The following is a 22,166-nucleotide window of genomic DNA, read 5'->3' as shown; positions in this document are numbered from 1 at the left end:
TGCCGTTGTCCTTGCGGCTTATCAATAATGTTGATTTCACTCTGTGTCGCATAATTGAATTCTGAAGTTGTTAAGTCACAGCGCAGCACAGGCCAAATTTACGCGCAGCGCATTCCCTAAACATCCTGCCATCGTCGTCGTCGTCGTCGTTCGCGCTGATTGAAAATTTGCCAATTAGAAATAATGAAGCGTGTGACATTAAATGCAAGACAAGCAGCAAATCGCCTTTGAGTGGGAGGCACTTTTCGCATCTACCTATCGCTAGATGGCGCCACACTACTACTTATCCCTAATATATACATAGTAGATTTTCACGCGCACCAGAGACCTGCCGCAGTGATAACAAATTTCTGCTTAGAGACGGAAGTGGAAGCTCTTAAAATCTCATTGCCACCAACCCCACCTACCACCGCCAATCACAGCCTCCGCCTCGAGCAGCCCGGCAGTCGTTAGGCACGGATATCGAAAATTTTCATGTCTTCCTTTAGTTTGTCTTAGTTCAATGCAGCAGCAGCCATCATTAGGCGCAGCTCTGCTTGCAGCGCGCTGCTGCCGGAAATTTATAGTCCTGAGATGCTTGTACCCCTCTTTACCTCCCGCTCCACCTGCCCCTTTCCTCTCCCATCAGGGTCGCAGCAGGTAAATGCGCATTAGCAGCGAGCTGCAAGCTTCAAGCACACGCCCAATCTAACGAGAATCGACTCTTTCTATTTGAAGGCAACTTGCTACCATTGGAACGTGATGCACATTCTTATACCCGTTAGCCATATGCGATAGAAGGGCATCGTAAATAAGTGTGGTGCATGTGGCATGCCATAAACGGTAGCGTCAACCGTTGACTCGATTTAGCTCCGCCTGTTTGACTAACTGCATCTAGTTCTAAGATCCTTAGAACTATGTATGTGACAATGCTGCCTAGAGTTGCAGGCACATCAAGTTTTAGACACGCCCACTTTATGCAACTGAAAGGAGTTGAAAACCAAATGCAAACAGTAGTTTTCACCTTTTCGAAAGTACTGGCACACATTGTCCCAGATTTTTGCACTTAATGGATTGCAATATGAGAAGAGAATAAATATTGGTATTCCACATAATTTTTGAAGTCACCAAACCGAATATACCATAAACTTTTACTTTAGATTTAAAGATAAATTGATTTAAAGCTAGTTAATTTCTAGGTACCTTTAATAACAGAAGTTAGAATTGCGATTTTTGGTACTATAGTCTTTATGGTAAGGATCAGATAAAAATTGTAAAGCTTATTTAAGAAATTCTTTTGTATGGACAAAAATGCCTAATAACTACGATATATTGATTTGGTGTATTTTAAATTTAATACTACATTATTTTGCTTTTATTGAAAATGGGTAGCGGCTTTCTCACAGTCGAGCACACTCGACTGTAGCTTTCTTCTTTTCTTTTTTACTCAAAATAAAAATCACTTTCTACGCTAATTATTAGTTAGTTTTAAATAGAAAGTTCTCATGTTGTCTGCTAATTTTGCTGCACTTAAATTTGTAGTCAATTTTTCATGTGCAGCGGGTGTTCGAAAGTCGAGCCCACTCAACTGCAGTTGTCTGTTGTGTTGTCGGTTGGACTTGAACCGTCGCAAGTCGTAAAAGAGCGTGAGTCAAAGGACTCAATAAGAAGCAACAGTAGCAGCAAAGAATACGTATGTATTTCCTTTAAGTAGCTCATTATTTTTTGCCCCGTTAACTTGGCAATGTGCATAAAACTGTTTCTTTCAACTCATATAACTGAGTTGACTGTTGTTGATTGTTGACTGTCGAATGTGTTGTCAATGGAAATCACAAAGTGAATTGATAGCAAGCGAAGGCGACAGCAAAAGTTGAAACACTTTTGTTTGATTAGTAGACCGTGATGGATACAATTCTGATTTTCTTTTTGCTTTAAATGGCATATTCTTGTTGTCTGTCTGCTTTCTCTTCCTCCCTTTCCTCCCTTTCTCACTCTTTTTTTTTGTCTGTTAAGTTCTTTCCTTCATTTTGCTGTCTGCTCTTTCGACTGACTGTTCAAATTTATACTCGAGTCGAAAGGCGCTCGAATTAAATTAGAAGCAACTTGTCTTCACCTGTGTGTGATGCCTCCCAATCCCAAATCTATTCTACCAGAAGTATATATCGTATATACTGTATATCTGGAGTCAGTTTGGTTGGTTGGGTTGAGTGCGGCCAAAGCATCGCTCACCTTAAGCACATAATTACAATTCTGCTTTATATTTACGTGTATTTATATTGCCTTTTCCTTTAGCTCGATGTCGACATCGCTTCTCTCACTCTCTAAAACTCTGCAATAATATCTACAGTACAACGAAACGGCAAATACCCTGCACTAATTTTGTTTTTGGCTAGATTAACAGCAATTTATTGAATAGCGGATAAATTTGTTATCTGATAAATTGCAATTTAATATCTTTATAAGAGTTAGGTATAAAATACAAAAATCTATTTAGTAATTAACTGTGGTAATTAAACTAGAATATTATAACTGATTAAAATAAAGTTGAAAGTCTAATACTCAGTACCTCCATTATTTATATTTCACTTTTCTTTTGAGAAAATGAAAAAAATTATATAAAACAAAATCATTATATTAAAATCGTACGATATTCAGTTAAATATTTTATATATTTCGTGTCATGGCATTAAAAAAGTTGAAAATTTAATTAGAATATTATAGAAAAATATCACATGAAATCAAAAAAGAGTGTTTTGGAGTATTATATTGTATCATAAAGAATACAATATTAAATTGAAGAATAAGCTTAACGTGTTACTGATCTAGATTACTAAAATTTAACAATAACTAGCAGAGATAAACAACTATTCAGTTTAAGCACCTTAATATGTATTTTTTCAGGATTTATGCTGAATAGTTATTCACTTTTGATTTCAATAATAATACTTTAAGAATAGAGCAGCTGAATATTGATAATGTTCAACTATTAGTTGACTAAACTTCGCTACAAATTGTTGTATAATTATTGTAAAAGTAATAATGATAGCTTGACAACATTGTATGCTGTTGTCAGGAATATATTAGCATAGATAGCTAAGCTAAAGATCGAATTGCAATGCAGTCAATATGCCCAGCAACAAAGATCAGAGTCATTAAAGCCTTCATTTGAATGGCAAAAGAGTAAAAGGTAACTGCAACGTTGCTAAAGCAGCGTATGTAGCAGAAATGTGGTTGAAATTGTGGCAGTTTTCTTTCCTTATCCTCGCCCCTGTCTCTCTCTCTCTCTTTCTTTCTCTGTGGCTCTCCAGCGACTTGAACTATTCTCTGTTGGCTTGACAGCTGTCTGAGCAGACAGAATTCATTCGTTTCTATTTAGCAAGCGTCACAAGTCTGATGACTGCGTTGTGTTAACTCTCTGGCTAAGAGAGTTGAGCACAGCATTCACAGTTGTATACACCTACACCATACACACACACACAGATACGCAGCACGCACACATAGAGAAGAGGGACTAACTGGGCTCGTCGTCGACGACGACGACGACGACGTTGTCGACATATTTCACGTTGATGTATGGTTTAATTACATTTGCGTGGCGGCATTGCGTACGTGGATGAAACGCAGCCAGAGGGAAGAGGCGGAAGGGATAGAGACCGGGTTAAGGCATTCGCTTTACTGCTAACCCCAATTCGGCGTGCTTATAATATCCATTGCAAATAGCGGGGGAATAGGGGAAGCAGAGGGAAGATGATGTCTCCCAGCGTTTTTGTTTAGCTGTCGTCGTCGCCATTACCAGGCGACGTCTTGGCATCAACAACAACAACAACAACAGTGACAAACATCAAGATAGAAGACTTGCCTCAAGCGCTCATAATTATGAAGCGAGTAAGCAGCAACTTCTCTCACACTCTCTCTCTCTCTCTCTTTCTCTCTCACACTCACTCTGTCCAGACAACTGCTGCTTCTTCTTTTATGACTTTTACACATCTTTCGCCTGTGTTGCGTGCAGCAACACAAAACTTTCGCTCTTTCACCTCGGGCCACGGCACAAGTTTTTCCGCTGATTTTTGTTTTCGGCATGGGGACTTCGGTGCGTATGAGTGATGCCGTCGCCACGTCACCGCCGGTTATGGGTTAAGTGGGTATATTATTAGGTTTGTGGGTCTTTAATTGATGTTAAGCACATAGTTGAAGTCAACTTGTCACTTTATATCTCTCACTTGCAGTCTTTCACTCCTATTTTGAGTTTGCAGCGTTTTCATTACCAATACAACTATAATTTGCATTAAATAAGAAAAAAATAAAACAGATTCGCAATCTGAGAAAGAATTATCAACAACATTTGCCTTCCAACTGCCAATAAGTTTGTTTACTCTCCGTGCAAAAGTTACTTTTCGAGCTGCATCAGAAGTTGAGCATTAATTGAAGAATTCGTAGAGTAATCTTCTTGTATAAAATCAACAAGTTCATCAAATAGAACTTTGTTTTAATATAAATAAAAAACTAGATTTTAGCTAGAATTGTTTATATAATTTTGTTTAGCTCACGCACTCTTTATATTTATCATTGCTCTGCTTTTGTTTTATAATTTTTTTTAAATATTTTTCCCGTTGGACTCTCCTGATATTCAATTTCTTCGCTTTTCCCGCCAGGCTCTCTAGCTTTCTTTATAATTGTTTAATACATATTTTCCCCCTTTCTTAGAATAACACCCACTTTATAAAACATTTAATTATAATTATATAATTTTAGGTTTATTTTCTTTTGCCTGGCAGACCTACTCCAAACATTGCCTCTTTCTCAAACTTTCCGACTTTCTTTCTTTTTTCTTATTCATTTTAGCCCTACATCTATTTTAATCTTTGATTTTTGTGCTGCTCACGCTTAACTTTTATACATAAATAAAACTTATGTAGAGCTGTAGAATTTTCTGTTTCTTGTGAGCAATTTTATGCCTCTCTCTCTCTCTTTGTCTATATCTATCTCTCTCCACTACGCCAAATTACTTGGCCATTCATTAAGGCTAACCTCAATTTGACCACACTTAAATTTCAGTCAAGCTCACACACATACATACATACCATACGTGGTTAGCTTCTACTCGATTGCAGCGCTTTCAACTTTTGACTTAGCACAACATCGAACAGCAAACTCCAAACTGCAAAATTTCAAGCTCGTGTCCTTCGTCCTTCGTCGGTCGCTCAGCTGGCTGTTAATGTTGCCTTCTCATTACCTCTTAACCGTTGCCATCTGGTTTCCGGGAAAAAGAGTCGTAACAGGAGCTGGAGTAACAGGAGAAGTAGGAACAGTCTACCTCTCTCTTTCTCTTTCTCTGACTCTCTCTCTCTCTCTCTGGTCACATTGCTCGCCTCATTAATGAGTCGCCTTCATTTACTCCACTTTTTGCTACGTTTCGTGGCTATCGTTGTTGTTGTTGTAATACCCTTTGCTCATTTAGTGCAATGCAGCAGTGTGACCAAGTCAACTAAAGGCTCTCCGTCCGTCTAATGCAACTACAATTATCCAGCAATTTTGATCAAATTTTAAAGGGCAGTTTCATTAAACTGAATGCACAATATATAGCAATAGGTTACAGGCAACTATTTATTAATTAGGAAATCATTACTTGATCTAGCTGGAATAAAATGTATATCCTTAAAATGAAATGTATACATTCTGTGATTTTGTCATATAATTTTACAAATTCATTTTAAGTAAACTTCATTTAAGTAAACTTAAAGGTTCTATATATGTTAATAGATCATTCCCAGAATGTGTTCACCTACTTAATATATAGAACAACTTTGGTTTTAAGAGTAATTCTAAAATAAAAAAAACACATCAATTCAAAAATTTAGAATAATTACCATAAAGAGAATCAAATAGATTTTTTTTATTTACTTGATTTTATTGAATTAAAAATAGGTTAGAAAGTAAGTAGGAAATATCAATCAAAAATGTAGAACACTAAATGAGAATAAATTTACAAGTTTTACTTTATTTGATAGACTAAAACTAAATTAACGGAAAAATGCAAAAAATTTTATTTACAAGGAAAAAAGAACAGAATCTTTGTTTAGTAAAAATAATACAAATAGCTGAGAAAACTTGTAAGAAAATACAATAGAATTCTTTGCCTATTTTGTTCTCTTGAATACAAGTTTTAGAGAGAAAAGGCAGCAAACAACTTATTCCGAGAATAATTACACTTCAATTACTTGAAAAACTTAAATTTAAATTTCTCGAAGGGAATTCCAGTTTGTGAACTGATAATTAAGAAAGAAGAAAGCGCATTCAGACTTCGGTATGATAGAATTTTGGTGCGACAATTCTTGGCTTAGTGTTGCTTCAGCTTTCAGCACATTTCATTTATTTATGAGGAAGTTGACTTTAATTAATGTATTTATCGCTCCAATAACTTGCACATAACTTTCCAGATAGTCTGAGGCAGCTTTCTGCGGGGGCGACGTTTAAAAAACTTTCTGTCAACCCAGCCAGTGTTCATCTCTCTTTCTCTCTCTCTACCTCTGCTCCTTCCCCTCTCTCTCACTCTCTTTCTCAGTTGAGCGCTGTGGTCATTCGCTTTTCAAGTTGGCTCATTAGAAAATCTTTGTAATTCGCCGTCGCATTGTGTGGACAGCGAACTTGTTGTTGTTGTGTAAAAGTTTGGGCTTAAAAGCTCCAGCTGCAGCTTGGAATTGTAAATGATATTTACTTATTTGTTGTCGGTGTCAGTTACTTTACCTGCTGTCTCCCTCTCTCCCCTCCTGCTCCTCCTCGAGAGACACGTTTCGTTGAGGGCAACTTAATAACCCGTACCCATGGAAGCAGCTCTCTCTCCCTCTTTCTCTCTTGTTTCACTGTAGACAATTAGGTGCAGAGCGAAAGAGAGAGAGAGATAGAGGGAGAGATATAGGTATGTAAGGCAGATTGAGTGGCTTCGACTGCTTCCCTTCCCTTCTACGCCCACGTCCCCGCCTCCCACAGCTTTTGCGTATCTGCTCAAATTATGCGCACTTTACATTCTGCGGCTTTCGGAACTCAACGAAATTCTAAAGTGGACGAACTTTGGGCCATGCTTATTTACTTAGTTCTGTGAACGTGAATTTAACAAAATCATTTTGTATCTTAAGCACAAATGAATTACTTAAGTATCACCGGCAACAACGACAAGCTTAAGCTCACGAGCAAAAGATTGCCATTGTTGTTGTTGTTGGTCAGGAGGAATTCTGACAGTCGCAATTGTTTTGCGGCCAAGACTGGAAATTGCAGAAGTTACCAACTGAACAATTGAAACAATGACACACAGATAAGCAGCCTCTAAGCAGATGAATTGACGGCGAGCAACGAAAGCAAAGAAAGACCTTAAGGTGTGCTCAAGCTCAAGGAAAGCAAAGCAGGCGGCGGCAACGGCGTCTCGGTAATAGAAAAGCGATAAGCGTTTTTGTTGTTACAATTCCTGGGAGAGTCATTCAAAAAGGTCACCTAGACCAAGAGCAAGAGCAAGAGGAGGGGGAGTGCTGCTTGAATTGGGCAATTGAAGGTCAAGGGTAGCCTAAAGAAATGGCTTCGAAGAAGGTACCAAAAATATAAAAAAAATGTAGACAAAACTGGCAAAAAATAAGGAAAACGAGATGCTTCGCTAAGCACGTGGTTAAGAGGCGTGGTCAGGAGACGAAAGAGATGGGGAGGAGAACTAGGGGAAAATTGTTGAGTAGCACGCGGGCACATTAATATGATTAAAGGCAGCTCATAATTGAGCTCAATTCGTTGGGGTTACCGGCAAGTGAAAGAGAAAAAAGAAGATAGAAAGAGAGAGAGAGAGAGAGAGAGGGATCGATTGAAAGTTTGCAGAGTGTGCGACGATGCGATAACCGAATAAAGGCAAAATGTCAGGTAGTATCCATAATAGTAGGTAATGGGATTGGAATTGCGGAATTGTGGATTGAAGATGAGGAGGATTTTTTGGATTGGGATTTCTTGGGAATTGAGACGAACGAAACTGGAATTGTGCGCTAGTGAGAAACAATAGCATAGAAAAGAAGGTTAATGAGAGGTTGATGAATAGACAATGAGATGATATTACACCAGAAATGGCTTGGAATTCAAAAGAAATGCAAAAGGCCAATGCTGGCTAGCCAAACAGCCCGAAATGAAAAGGTTCAAGAGAAAGGGCAACGAGAAAGAGACTCGAGACAGCGAGACAGCGAGTTGGGTTAAATGCGAGACAGTAGCAGTCTAATGTACTTAGTTAAGAAACTTCAGTTGGCACAGCAAAAGAAATTAATGAGCACTTGATGAATACACAATGAGTTGATATTGCACCAGAGATAGAGAGATGGAGCGAATAACAAATGAATGAAATGAATAAGCCAAACGCAAACGCAAACGCAAACGCTAGTCAAATGAACAATAGCACGACACAAAAAATAAAAAGGTTTAGCAAAATGCCAGCTAAGTGAATATGAAATGACTCGCGCAACAGACAGCGAGAAATCGAAAGAGACATTGAGAGAAGAGTCGCTCGTTTTCTATGCAGTTTTGTATTCCCAATTTCCGCGCTTCCAATTCCAATGAGAAATCAGTTGCTCTCGAAAGCGTGCTATGCGATTTTTTTTGTGCACTCACTTTTTTGTTGTACAATTTGCTTCCATTCACTTCGTTTAAGTTCTCCTCTTTTTTTTTTTTTTTGGTAATAAGAAATCTAAGAAGTTGCATACCACATTTTTATTTGATTTTAATGGCAGTTTGAAACTACGTTTTATGGGTTATTGTAGTCAATTTTAGAGCTGATCAGTAGATTGTTAAGAAAAGCAGAAGGGGGCATCTTAGACTCCATAAAGTATATATTTTCTTGATCTTGGTATGTTTTAAGTATCGTACTATATCAATATACCAATTAATATAAATATACGAAATACAGCCTTTGGTAAATGTATTTATCTAGTATTTTTGGGTATATTAATTTGGTATATTTTAAGTATAATACCGCACTGCGGACTGTTTTTCTTACTTTTTTTATTTTTAGTTTTTTTTTCAATGAATTTTGTGTTTTTTTAGTAATTGCATTTTAGATTTTTATACTATTTTAATATTATTTGGAACCTAAGTTTTATGCGATATTATTGTAAAATTGTTTTCATTTTTGCAAACTAATTTTCTTATATTGGTCGAAATTATATAGTAAACTTAATCAGAAATTGAAAAACGAATATATTTTCTTTTAGAAATATCGATAGAAAAGTAATAATAGGAGAACCCTATTCTATAACATATTGCAATATTGTAAATCGTTGTGGAAATAAGATCACCACCAGCGATTCATTTCGATGTTTCCTTGTGCCATAAATATTTGGGCGAAATTGCAGTGCAAATGGTTATTTACTATAGGCCTTTGGTAAAATGAAAATTATCGCTATTTCTCTCTTCGTTCTCTCACACAAAGTGATTAACTTGACTTATTATACAAATGCAAAAAGGGAGAAACAAAAAAAAAACCGAAAAAGAAAAACGACTTTTGCGGATTGTCAAGTGATATAAACACATGCGTTTGCCAAAAGAGACGACGATACAAAACGAGATAAATGAGAACTTGATAAATTGATATTGCTGCAGTGGAGGATTGAAAACGTAAGCAAAGAGTCAAATCATTGCATGCAGAGTTGTTGTGGACAAGCCACTTACCTACCTTCTGCTCTGTCTTTGCACTACATTCTCTCTCTCTCTCGCTCTTTCGCTCCTTCTCTCTTTACCTCGCTGCCTTCACTGGACATTGGCATATTTTCAGGAGGGAGGGGGTCTTTCGCTCGTGCACTGTGCAGTGTAGCATACTTTTGGGCGCTAACCGGGCCCATAACCCATTATCCATTATCCGTTGCCCAAATTGACTGGCTACGTTCTGACATGAAAGCTGCGCTTATTTCACTTTTCCACTTGGCTACCAGTGCACACGCAGCATCGGCCAGAGAGGAGGCAAAGGCAGTCAGTTGAAAATCCCACCATATAAGTTTATACAAATGACATCCGGCTCAAAGAGTGAGAAAGAGAGAGGGAGAGGGAGAGAGGAGCACAGCTTGTTCTCATTGTTGAATGATGTATGTAGCTTGGGGCGCCACGCCAGTCACGAGCACGCAAATAGCAGACATAATGCTGCTTGCTGCTAGTGAATGTGCTCGCTGCGAACGAGGTGTAAAATCATGTTTAAGCAGCAGCCAGGCGAGCCAACAAAGGCCACCAACACACGCACACGCACACACACACACATGCACACACAGCCGAACGGACAGGCACGCATGCAGTAATTTATTTGGTACGCGATGTTGCGATTAGTTGGTCAGCTCAATGGTCGCAACTGCAACAAAATTGCAAATTCCCTTTTCCCTGTTTCATCTCTCTCTCTCTCTCTTTCTTGCTGCAGGCGTATGTTTTGCTAACTACCCGCTTAACATAAAACCGCTACAGGGTATATAGTATTCTTGGCAAAAGCAAACCCAAAAAAAAAGAGAAAAAAAAATGGAAAATGGATAAACGAAAAAAGCAAAAGCTGCTGCTCGTTACGGCAAAGCGTATCAATTCCATCATGCGTGTCCTTTCTCTATGCATGCGTGTGTGTGTGTGCCACTCTCTCTGTGTGTGTGTGTGTGTGTGTGTGCTAAATGCCGCAAATTGAAATATGGTTTTCGATTTTCAGTTTATATGCAGTCATCTATAACACAACTGAACCGTGCCCCATCTCTTCTATGCGTGTGTGCGCGCCTGTGTGTGTGTGTGTGTGTGTTTGTTTATTTTGTGTTGGTTTATCGTTATTTCGTTTACTTTATAAAATTCCAAGTCGTTCATTTTTATGCATGCTTCACTTTCAGCACACAACATATACAACACACAGCAGAGAAGCAGCTGCCAGTTGCCTTACATCGAACGCTTCGTCAAACCGGGGAATGCTGCACAACTATCGATAACGATAACTTCTTTTATCGCTTCAAGGAATTTCGCTGTGTAAGTATGACATTTACATTTCTTTTTGCCAATATCTTTGAAAAGTAAATCGAACCTTTCTGACACAAAGTTGTGCGACGCTTTTATTTCCATTTCCTTTTTCAAAATACTTTTTTTTTGTTGTGTAAACTAACCTATGACTGATTGATGTGAATGATTGACATGACATTTTCAACACAAGAAAAAAGAAGCTGCGCTAAATACGCTTGCTTTATTACAATTTCTTTCAGTTTTTCAAATTTTACATTTTTGCCATGAATTTGGTGTATTTTACATATTTTTCGTCAAACAACAATTTTTATTGCTTATATTATGCACTCCTCAAATATGTCCACAATATGTGCGTTGTTGCTTTTGCTGGTTTTTTTTTTAGGGTATTCGATCTTTGACTTTGCTGCAAAATTGCAATTTCTAAGTGATTTTATTTTTGGCAATTTCGTTGTATTTTTTTTTAAATTTATGTTGTTGGGGGGCCAACGTAGTTTTGTGATTGAATAACGGCTTAGCCAGACCATTGTATGCATATATGCCAAAGTAAATATAAATATAAATACACACACATACACATACACACATTCCAACACACACATTGTAGTATTAAATCATACAATTGGTCAGGAGCGCGCCCTACAAAAAGCGGGTAACAAATTTGTGAAACTGAATCGACCTCGATATTGCCCCCTGCCCTTCGCCTAGTCGCTTCGCTTGCACCGCATGCTGACACATTTTGCCATTCACTTTTCACGCTCACATTCACACACATACATACGACCACTCATACACACACACACACACACGCGAGATTTGTGTATCAGCTGCGCGTGAAAATAAAGCGCAAAATTTGCATGCTTGTATTTGTCAAGGTTTACGCTTCGCATATACCCTGTAAAAACTATTCATTTGAAGTCAAGGAAAGTTTGAGGAATAGAAGCATTTTCTACTTATGATTAAAACGGGAAACTAAGAAGTACTTAAATTTTGTAGTGAAATCAGAAAGTTTAGTAGTAAACTTTAAGAAATAGAATATTTTTGAATAATTAAAATGTAAAACAATATATTGAAATTGAGTTTGAAATTGTTTTTTTTTAATATATTTTTTAAAGTTGTATTTAAAATTATGAAGTTCCTAATCAAAACGAATTACTGGACTTAAAAAAAAAGTTTTTCTATTTCGACGTTTTCTTTAATATATTGCAATATAGTAAATTTAAATTAGCGATGAAAATTTAAAGTAATAACTGCATAAAAATAGAAAATATGGAATTACATTATTTCTCTGTTTCATATAAAAGATTGTAATAATAATAAATAAACATTTGCGATGAAAATTGAAAGTAATAACTGCATAAAAATATAAAATATGGAATTCTTCATATATGTATTTGTATATATTTTATGTATAAAATTGAAGTTAACAATTGAATTTGAAAATATTCAGACAAGTAATTTTTGCATTGCTCATAAATATATATTTGTTTTTAATTAACTTTTTTTTAATTAACTTTCCTATATAATATTCATTGTCTAATAAAAATAGCGATTATTGTATATTTTTTAAAATGTGCGCATTTTTTGCTTATCCCATTTTGTTTGAAACTCAAATATAGTCAAATTTTGGCCAATTTGCAGGATATACATTAGTCTCTCGTCACTGTTTAGCAGCTGGCATTTGTTTGGGTTTCATTTGTGAAAAAGTTTAGCTGTGTTTTTTTTATTTTTTATTTGTTGGTTGCTTTATAAACTTTTCGATCTCAGTGAAGTGGTTTGAGTGGGGTTAGTGGAGTGGGAAGAGAAGAGAAGGGGGGAAACAGAGTTGGGTGCAGCTGTATGTCTATTTTTGTCGTTCGATTCGGTTGTTAGTTGTTGCCATCGGCTCGTTGTTGTTGTTGTTGTTGTTGGCGGCTTAGCTAAATTTGCATTTATTGTTAAAATGTTTCATTTCATTTCATGTATTTGGCGCCCCAAAGCCAACAACAACAATAAGAACAACAACAAAAAGTAAAACTCCAATCCATTGGACACGTGCGTGAAAATGCGGAAATGCACGATTCGATGGCTCCGTTCACATTCACATTCACTTCCACTTCCATTTCTCCTTCGATCTCACTCATTCACATGTGGTTTTTCCCCTTTATTTTCTCATTCATTCCATTCCCGTTTCATTTGCTTTACTTTTTTTTTTTTGGTGGTTATTTTTTTTTTCGGCGACGGCATCAACGGTGCGGTCTATTGGTCGATTGGTCTATTGGTTTTTTGGCTTTGGATTATGACAAAGTTTGGGCAAGTGTGATGCGACCAAAAGTGGTTCAGGGGTTGCCCAACAAAATGGTTGATGGGTTTATTAAACTCCCACACATAGCGCGTGGGTGTATTTTGATGCTTGTGTATGTGTAAGGTTAGCTTTTGCTGCTATTGCCTTTCAAAGTGATGGAAAACGAGACTCGCAAAGAGTCGCTGAAGCAGAGAAATCAGCATTGTCATAATGTAATCGGCTTATATGGGCCACACATGCTTGAATACTTATGGTTATTCTTCTACACACACATATTCAGTATATATTATATACTATAAATGCGTGCGTGCTAGTATATATTTATAATTTGTATATTAGTATTTCACACTCTACAACACTTGCTCTGCGATTTTGCTACTTTAAGCTGCTGGCTAACAACAACAAAACGTAAAAGTCTTGAAGCTATGCCAAATTTGGTTTCTCAAACTTGAATGTGTTTCATTTTGAATACCGCAGGGAAATACTTGAACACATTAGTTGAATAACTAAATTCTACATTTTTGTGAAACTATCAACAAAGTTGCAGCAAATGTGCTTAAAGAATAACATATCAATCAATTATAATAATTGATTAGTGCTAATCAAGATCTATAAGATTAATTTTTATTCAAAATAATAAACATGTTGTGGATCACCACAGAACTATCCATATAAAACTGAAATTACATTTTTTGTTTTAATAATTTATTAATGTATGCAAGTGCAACTTTTATTTGAATTCGAAAATATTAAAATATTATGTAGATCTGTAACTGACAGATTTTATTACCTTTCTACAATTTAAATAATTTATTTAACATATGTACATATTCAACCGAAATTTGTAATGCAATTTCACAGCAAAGTCATTAATTTAGAATTTGTTCATTTGTTGTATTTTAACTTTCACAAGAAAGCATTTTAAGCCTTTACCTGAGCAACCAGTTGTTGCTGCGACAGCGTGAATATTTTATAAGTATTATTTGCTGAACATTTCTTTGGACGTAATTTGTTAGTTTTGTGATATTATTTTGCTGCTTGCTGCATTTGAGACCCCATGAAATTAACAGATTGTTAAAGCTCTTTAGCCAGAGTTAAGCCAACAGCACAAAGTTCTGGCAGCAGCAGCAGCAAAACAATTGCAAAGCGTGCTTGCCTTGAGTTTTTCCCTTAATTTCCCTTTTGCAGTTGTGACATAAGCAGAGAGCCAGAAGGCAGAAAGAGCAAAAGGATTGAAGCGAGTATATAACTTAATTTGGGTGTTAACAAGTAACCGAGCAACAAAACAATGAACCGACCAGCAAAGCGGGCAAAACAAACAGCAACTGCCCAAAACTGGATAGAGAAAGAGGGAGAGCGAGAGAGAGAGAGAGAGAGAGGTTGACACGTGACTGACTGACAGTTGTGTCCTCCTCTTACAAAAAGTGTTGCATACAATTTCGGGCGTTGCGCTTTGTGCTGAATTCGTTGAGCTAACTGACCAAGTGACAAATTGAATGACGACTGCAATGACTGAACGGATAGACAGAGACAGAGACAGAGACAGAGAGAGAGAGAGACAGACAAACAGACGGACAGGCAGCATTTAAAAAGGCATTTCGATTGCATTTCCCCATTCATCGCTCATCGCTCGTAATTGTAGTGTAAAAACGAACTTCGTTCTTTATTTCTCTTTTTTTTTTTTGGTTGTTGTCAGACAAAAAGGCAAATGGCAATAACTGTCATTTGCTGGCGACCTACTAAATTTTGCCACACTGTGCGTGTGTGAAAATTTGCTGACCTCTGCCCAAAAAAATAAGGGAAAGGAAAAGCCTATAGCTAACACAAATGAGACAAGCGCACGTAATGTGCGTGCTTCAGAGACAAAGCAGGAAGAGTGCCAAAGAGAGAGATAGAAAAAGAGACGGAGACAGAGACAGACACACGCATACTTGTGCAACAATTGTGTGCTTGTAGCGCCCATTGCATAATTCGTTATCTAAATTCAGGTTGTAGCTTGTCGAAAATGCTTTCGAAATGTTATACTGATTAAATTTTTTGCACGCCAGACATAAGACACAGAAAGAGAGAGATAGAGAGAGAGAGGGCGTGTGTGTGTGTGTGTGTATGGTGTGGGAGACACTGAGACGATGCTTGCATTGAAAATAAAAATCCTTCAGCTGCTTAACACGTTCCAGGGCATGAATGAACGTGCTGGTTACATGTGCGTACACTGCGATACGTATACGCGATATTCGCTCCCTTTGCTTCTTTGATTCGCAATTCGCAATCCGCAATCGAGCATTTACCACCCACCCCCCACCAACTTCTCGCCCATCGCACGTCCGTACGTTTCGATTTCGTTGGCTGGCCGTGTAATTTCAAGTTGCTGGTTCGTCAGACACTGAGACACAATCCATGGGAGGCTTCGTTTGCCTCGTTGTTTATGCATTTCACAAGCCAGCGAGAGAAAAACGCAACAGTCGCCACTGGCAGCAAACTGAAGCACTTCTTTTACTCTCTCCTCTCTTCTCTCTCCTCTCTGCACACGTACTTCATTCGCTCTCTCGATGATGCAAAAGATTACCAACTTGCTTGGGCATGTGATACACAACAACAGCGAAAGAATGCACAAAACAGTAAAAAAAAGAAGCAAAAGTTTTCTTTTTCTTGTTTTGATATATTTTTTCTATGCTTGTGGGTCATTATGCAGTCAACAGCAACAGCAATTCCCCTCAACTCTGCCGCTGGCAATGATTCCTTTTACGCTTCCGAAAAGCCGCTGGCACCGAGAACTGACAGCACCAGAGACGCGTCAGTTATATGTTTGTGTGGTTTGGGTTTGGGTTTGGTTTGGTTTTTGGTTTGGCTTACTTTGCATCCATCGCTGGCCCCAAAAGATTTATTTATTGCGGCTTTTAAGTTCCGCTCTGCACACACACACACTCTGTAGTTGCTCTGCTTTCTTTCCACGCCGTCTTGAGTTGGGTCTTTGATTTGCCAAGTTGAGTTCTCAACTTTGCAAAAGAGCTCTGTAGTTTTTTTTTGCTGTTGGGTTATCGTTTTGGCAACCACACGACGCCGTCACGAACTCGATGAGTGATTTACTTAACTGATGCACGTCCAGCGCTACGAGTAATGAGTGTGCTAAAGCGACGTTGACTCTCTCACTCACTCACTCGCTCTTGTGCTGTTTGTTCAAATGCAATGCAGCACAAAAGCCAAAGTGGCGTGTCAATTTTGAAGTTGCCTTTGGCTTGAGTTGGGTTCGCTTACGATTCGTTGGCAGATATAATGTAGAGACAGCTGAGGCAGCGCCCCAATCGCTTTTGATTCAGGCGAGTAACGAGTAGCTAGCTAAGTTGCTTGCTTTTCGTGTAACGAGTTACGAACAAGACTTAGAGAGTATAGAGTAACGAGTAGCGAGTAGTGAATATTATCTGAGTCGCTAACTTGTTTAAGGCGAGTAACGAGTATCGAAGTTGCTTGCTTTTCGTGTGACCAGGACTTAGAAAGTAGCGAGTAACGAGTAGCGCCAAAGTGGCGTGTCAATTTTGAAGTTGCCTTTGGCTTGAGTTGGGTTCGCTTACGATTCGTTGGCAGATATTATGTAGAGACAGCTGAGGCAGCGCCCCAATCGCTTTTGATTCAGGCGAGTAACGAGTAGCTAGCTAAGTTGCTTGCTTTTCGTGTAACGAGTTACGAACAAGACTTAGGGAGTATAGAGTAACGAGTAGCGAGTAGTGAATATTATCTCAGTCACTCACATGCTTGCGACGAGTAACGAGTATCGAAGTTGCTTGCTTTTCGTGTGACAAGGACTTAGAAAGTAGCGAGTAACGAGTAGCGAATATTATCTTCATAAGGGGTGAGCTGTATTTTGCGGTGCAAAAATGAACGATATTGGAAAACATGGTATAAATAAAGTAAATAGAGATTGTAGTCTTAAGTAAAGCGCAAGCACATATTAATATAGCTAGCCTTTTGCAACTTACTCTAATTCTAACAATATATCATAAAAATTGTATGAATTAAACATATAAATAAATTTAGCTATATTTCTACTTTTTTCTTTTACTTTATATTATTCACTTTATTGTATTTGATTATTTTATTATATTTATATAAAAATATAATTTATATATAAAAGGAAAACATAAGAAACTGTAACTAAATTTATGCATCTCTATTTAATTTTAATTTTATTTTAGATACTACACTGTATTTTATATTTTATTTATTTTTCATATTTAATATTATTTTTAGTAATTTCATAACTTTTTTTTTCTATTTTATTTAATTTATTTTTATAAGTAAGGGAAAATATAATAGAATAAATTTAATTTACAATAAAATAGGAATAATACACTATTATTTATTATTTTTGCTTAAAATAAAATAAAAATTAAATTTAAATTACTTACGAATGATTCGTTTCTGAGTTTTTGGCAGCGATCGCAGAGTATTCATACAATTAGTGGGCGATAATTGCGGCTCGTAACTAGATGGCAGCCCTTAGTTAGTTGTTATAGATGTAGTTTGGTGAAGCAAACTGTGTACCAATGCCAAAATATGTCCGATTTGCTAATTGAAGGCACTTGGTCATTATCTGTGTGTGATACACATTCGCAATTCGCAATTCGCATTCACAGCGCTGCTCGCTGCTAGCTGAACAACACTTGAGAGTTGCCAGCTTGTTAGAGACGACGACCTGAAATAGAGAAGACGATGGCGATACATAAAGAGAGGGATAGGAGAAGAGAGTAGGGGGAGAGGTGAAACAACTTGTCTCGCGCTGGCCTTGTGCCAATCAACGACAGCGTCGCCTCAGCGTCACCGCCACTTGTGGCAGTGACCCAACTCTGCCTCCCCTTCCCCTGCCCCTCATCGAGAGCTCAGACCCAGCTAAGCCGCGCCCCTGTTGTGCTTGGCATCTTTATTGTGTTGCACACAGACAAACAGACGGACAGACTGCACATGTGTGTGTGTGTGAGTGTGTAAGACACAAAACTATGCAGGACGTAAATATTTAGTGAGTGCATCAAAATTCGTGGCACAGAACTTGGATTTGTATCTTGTTTTGTTGCCTTGTTGCTTTTGCTTTAGCTCTGCTATTTTAAGGCTTAGTCCGTCACTCCTCCCCTCCCCTCTCCTATGACTTATCATCTCATGTCTCAGAGTATATTTCTATTTCTACATATATCTGTTTCTTTAGCTGTTTCTGTTTCTGTTGCGTTATTTCTGTTTTAGTTCTTTCTTTTTTTTTTGGTTTTTTTCTTTTCACTTAGTTTACCTTACATTTTTCATGATTTTTTACATGTGTTTTCTTCCATTTTCATGTCGTTTTCCGTTTGGTTTTTATGTTGCGCACAACAATTTTATGTTGGTTTGTTGCCTGCCTGCCTCCTGCCTCCTTCCTCTATCTTCTCCCCACTCTCTCCCCCCTTTGCTCTCGTGGCGTCTTTGTACGTGCTGCTGTTCTAGAAAAATGCACACAAAATTCTTCATTTGCTTTTGCAGCGACGTCGACGCCAACGTCGACAGCGACGCAAGCTGAGCCCGAGCTAAGAGTTTCAATTGAATTTAGAGCTGAGGCTTTTCTCTATATATACATATATGTATACCTACACACTTATGCACACACATGTATGCGTCAGTGTGTTTGTGTGTGTGTGTGTGTATGGGCATTCAATCATTGCAAGACTCAAAACTGACGAAGGGGCCAAGTTGGCTGGCTGGTTGAACGATTCTCTCTCCCCTCTTTCCCACTTCCCTCTCTCTCGTGCTCTCTAGCTCTCAGGGTTGAGTTGAATTTTCGCCCCTCGCTCCCTTTGTCCTGCTGCTGACGGATTTTCTTGCATTTCTTTTGCATTTTTTTTCAATTTTTTTTTTTTTTTTGCTGTATAGAACGTTCTTTTTTCAATTTATTTGCTTGCCCTACAAAATCACCAGCTAAGCAACAACAACAACAGCAACAACAACAGCAAACAGCTGCTCTTTAGAGGGCATAGGAAAGGAGAAGGGTGGGAAGGAATGGTGCGCGGGGCGAGGGGCAGGGTCAGAGAGGACGTGCCTGCGCTACAATTTTTGCACTGAAATTGTTTTTTCATTTTCCCTTTGGCCTCTTGGTGTCGGTCATCCCCCCTCACTCCTCACCCCTCCCACCAACCATTTCGAATCTTTCACTCTTTCGGGCCACCACAAATCTCCCAAACTCCCCCCTTCTGGCCACCTCGTTCCCTTCCCGGTTTTCTTAAAAAACACTTTAGCCTGGGGCACTATTTGTATGCAATTTTTGCTATGCGCAGAACAAGTGCTGACTGACTGACTGACTGACTCCTTCGCTCTCTCTCTCTCTCTCTCGCCATCGCTCTCTCTCCCGCGCACTAATGGGTTAACTTGAGTTTGTTACAATCTAACCCAAGGGCCGCTCAAGTGGGTAAGCCTAAGCATTTGTCTGACAACGCCCCAAGCTCAAGGCTCAAGGCCTTCAAGGATAGATGAAGGCTACAGATGGCTAGAAGGCAACCAGGCTCAAGTTCAACTTGTTGGGCCAGCAAATTGTGAGGCTTTGTCGAGTTATTGTTGACCAATCTGTTTCATTCGCTGGCTGGCCAAGTTTGCAACTTCTATGCTCCCCACCTCACTATCTCTCTCTCTTTCTTTCTCTTTCTCTCATACTTTCTCTGCTGAGTGCAGACAATTGGGCAGACTTATGTAAGCAGAATTAGACATGCATAGCTCGTCGCTTGTAGTGATAGCTTTGCAGTTGTCGGTTTCATCTTTTAAGCTATAATTTGTAACCCTCTCACCCTCTCTCACTCTCTCTGTCTATCTACACACACACACGAGACGAGTGTGTAAACTTTTCTTGAAATTTCTCTTCACAAATCTTTTGCTGATTTACAGTTGCTTTCAGCTGTTTTTCTTTCCGTTCTCTCGTATCTTAATCTGTCTATTGCATACATATATTTTACTCCATTCCCTTCTTCTCTCTCTCTCTCCTTTCTCTCTCTATCGCTTGCTTGTTTGCTTTTGTTTAAATCATCATCAAGCTTTTGCACAAGTTTTGCTTTGCTTTTCCATGTAGTTGATTTTCGGACTGTTCCTAATAATTTAAATTGTTTGCTTTGGCTTTTGCATTGATCTTTTTTTCTTCTTTTTTCTCCTTATGCTTTTCAAATTGTATTTCTATTTTTCTTTTTTTTACTACTTTGCTGTCGAAATTCTTTGTTTTTCTTTTCGCTTTACGCAATTTTATAGTTTTCTATAATATATTCCATAATCTTACATTTTGTTTTCAACTTTGTGATCTCTTTTTCCTTGCTTTATTTAAAGACTTTTTCGGTAATTTCTTTATTTTACTTTTTATACCCGCTACCCATAGCGTAGAAGGGTATTATAACTTTGTGCCGGCAGGAAATGTATGTAACAGATAGAACGAGGCATCTCCGACCCTATAAAGTATATATATTCTTGATTAGCGTCAACAGCCGAGACGATCTAGCCATATCCGTCTGTCCGTCCGTCTGTCCGTCCTTCCGTCCGTCCGTCCGTCCGTATGAACACCTAGATCTCAGAGACTATAAGAGATAGAGCTATAAATTTTTTTTTCGACAGCATTTGTTATGTTTGCAAGCAGATCAAGTTTGTTTCAAATTTTTGCCACGCCCACTTCCGCCCCCGCAAATCAAAAAAATCGAATAACAAGCCTAATTTAAAAGCTAGAGTTGCGAATTGTATATACAATGGTATATACAATTATTGTTATATTAGTTATGATTCCTGAAAATTTGGTTGCGATCAGATAAAAAATGTGGAAGTTATTAAAGAAATACTTTTGTATGGGCAAAAACGCCTTCTTTTTAGGGGTCTTAGTTGCCTTGGCTGACAATCTGGTATATTGTGCCGTCTATGGTATATTTTGAATGGTGTACTATATCGATATACCAAACATATAATTTGGTATATTTTTTAGTATTTTTTAGTATTTTCGGTATATTTTGAAAATGATACCGCAATATTTTGCCTTTATTAAAAATGGGTAGCGGGTATCTCACAGTCGAGCACACTCGACTGTAGCTTTTTTACTTGTTAATATTGTTTTTCATTTTAAATGTTCTCTTGTTTTTTGTTTTCTTTTTGATTTCATTTAGCGTATTTTTTTTTTAAACTTTATTTTAATATATTAAGATTTTCTTTAATATACATATATTTAATAATTTAACATTTAGTTTTTATTTTTCTGATCTTTTTTCATTGCTGTTCTTTTATATAAAGAGAACATTACATAGTTCTCTCACAGATTTTTTGTCTGATTTTTAATCTAAATTTTCTAATTTCTTAATTATAATTATTTTTTTAAGATTATTATAAGTTTATTTTTAGCTTTTTTGGTTTGTCATATAATAAATTATATTATAATATTAATAATTTTATTTTACATTTCATTTATATCATAATTTATAATAGTAGTTGATATATATTTTATCAGTTTTCAGCAAAATGGTTTTTTCTTTTTATATTTATTTTCTTTTTTCGTTGATCAGTTTTATCGTTTATTGATTTACAAACATTTTTCTTTGTTTATTGAATATAATTATTTGTTTATTTTATTTTGCTTTTTTTTTTTTTAGTATTTTTCAAAGACATTCTTTTGTATTTCATTACTATCTTTCTGTCTCTCTCTCTTGTCGTCTGCAGTCTGATCTCTGCTTACCTTTCCTTGCAGCTAACACTTTTTCCAGCTTAACCCGCTTCCTGTCTGGCTTTCTTCCCTTCCCTCCGTCCCCGCTTACATTGAATGCAAATTGCAATTGCTCCACTTGCAGCTGGTGTTATTATTGTTGCGTTGCATTTGTAGCTCATCTGCTTAATCCGCAGCTGCATCTATTGCAGCTACTGTCGAAGAACGTCCCGCACTCTCCCCACATCCCACATC

The 22,166-nt window shown here is 37.5% G+C and overlaps 1 protein-coding gene across 1 annotated transcript in view; it reads left to right on the top strand.

Moving 5' to 3' along the window:
- Positions 1-22,166, top strand: part of LOC132796272 (uncharacterized) — a 75,068-nt gene that overhangs the window by 20,726 nt on the left and 32,176 nt on the right. Inside the window, exon 3 of the mRNA XM_060807379.1 lies at positions 10,842-10,974. The gene's annotated coding sequence lies outside the window, so the exon portion shown is untranslated. The remainder of the gene's footprint in view (positions 1-10,841; positions 10,975-22,166) is intronic.

Source organism: Drosophila nasuta, chromosome X, assembly GCF_023558535.2.
Source record: "Drosophila nasuta strain 15112-1781.00 chromosome X, ASM2355853v1, whole genome shotgun sequence".
In the NCBI taxonomy this organism is placed as follows: domain Eukaryota; kingdom Metazoa; phylum Arthropoda; class Insecta; order Diptera; family Drosophilidae; genus Drosophila; species Drosophila nasuta.
The sequence above is the reverse complement of the archived record's forward strand: the minus strand, read 5'-3'. Positions and strand labels throughout refer to the sequence as shown.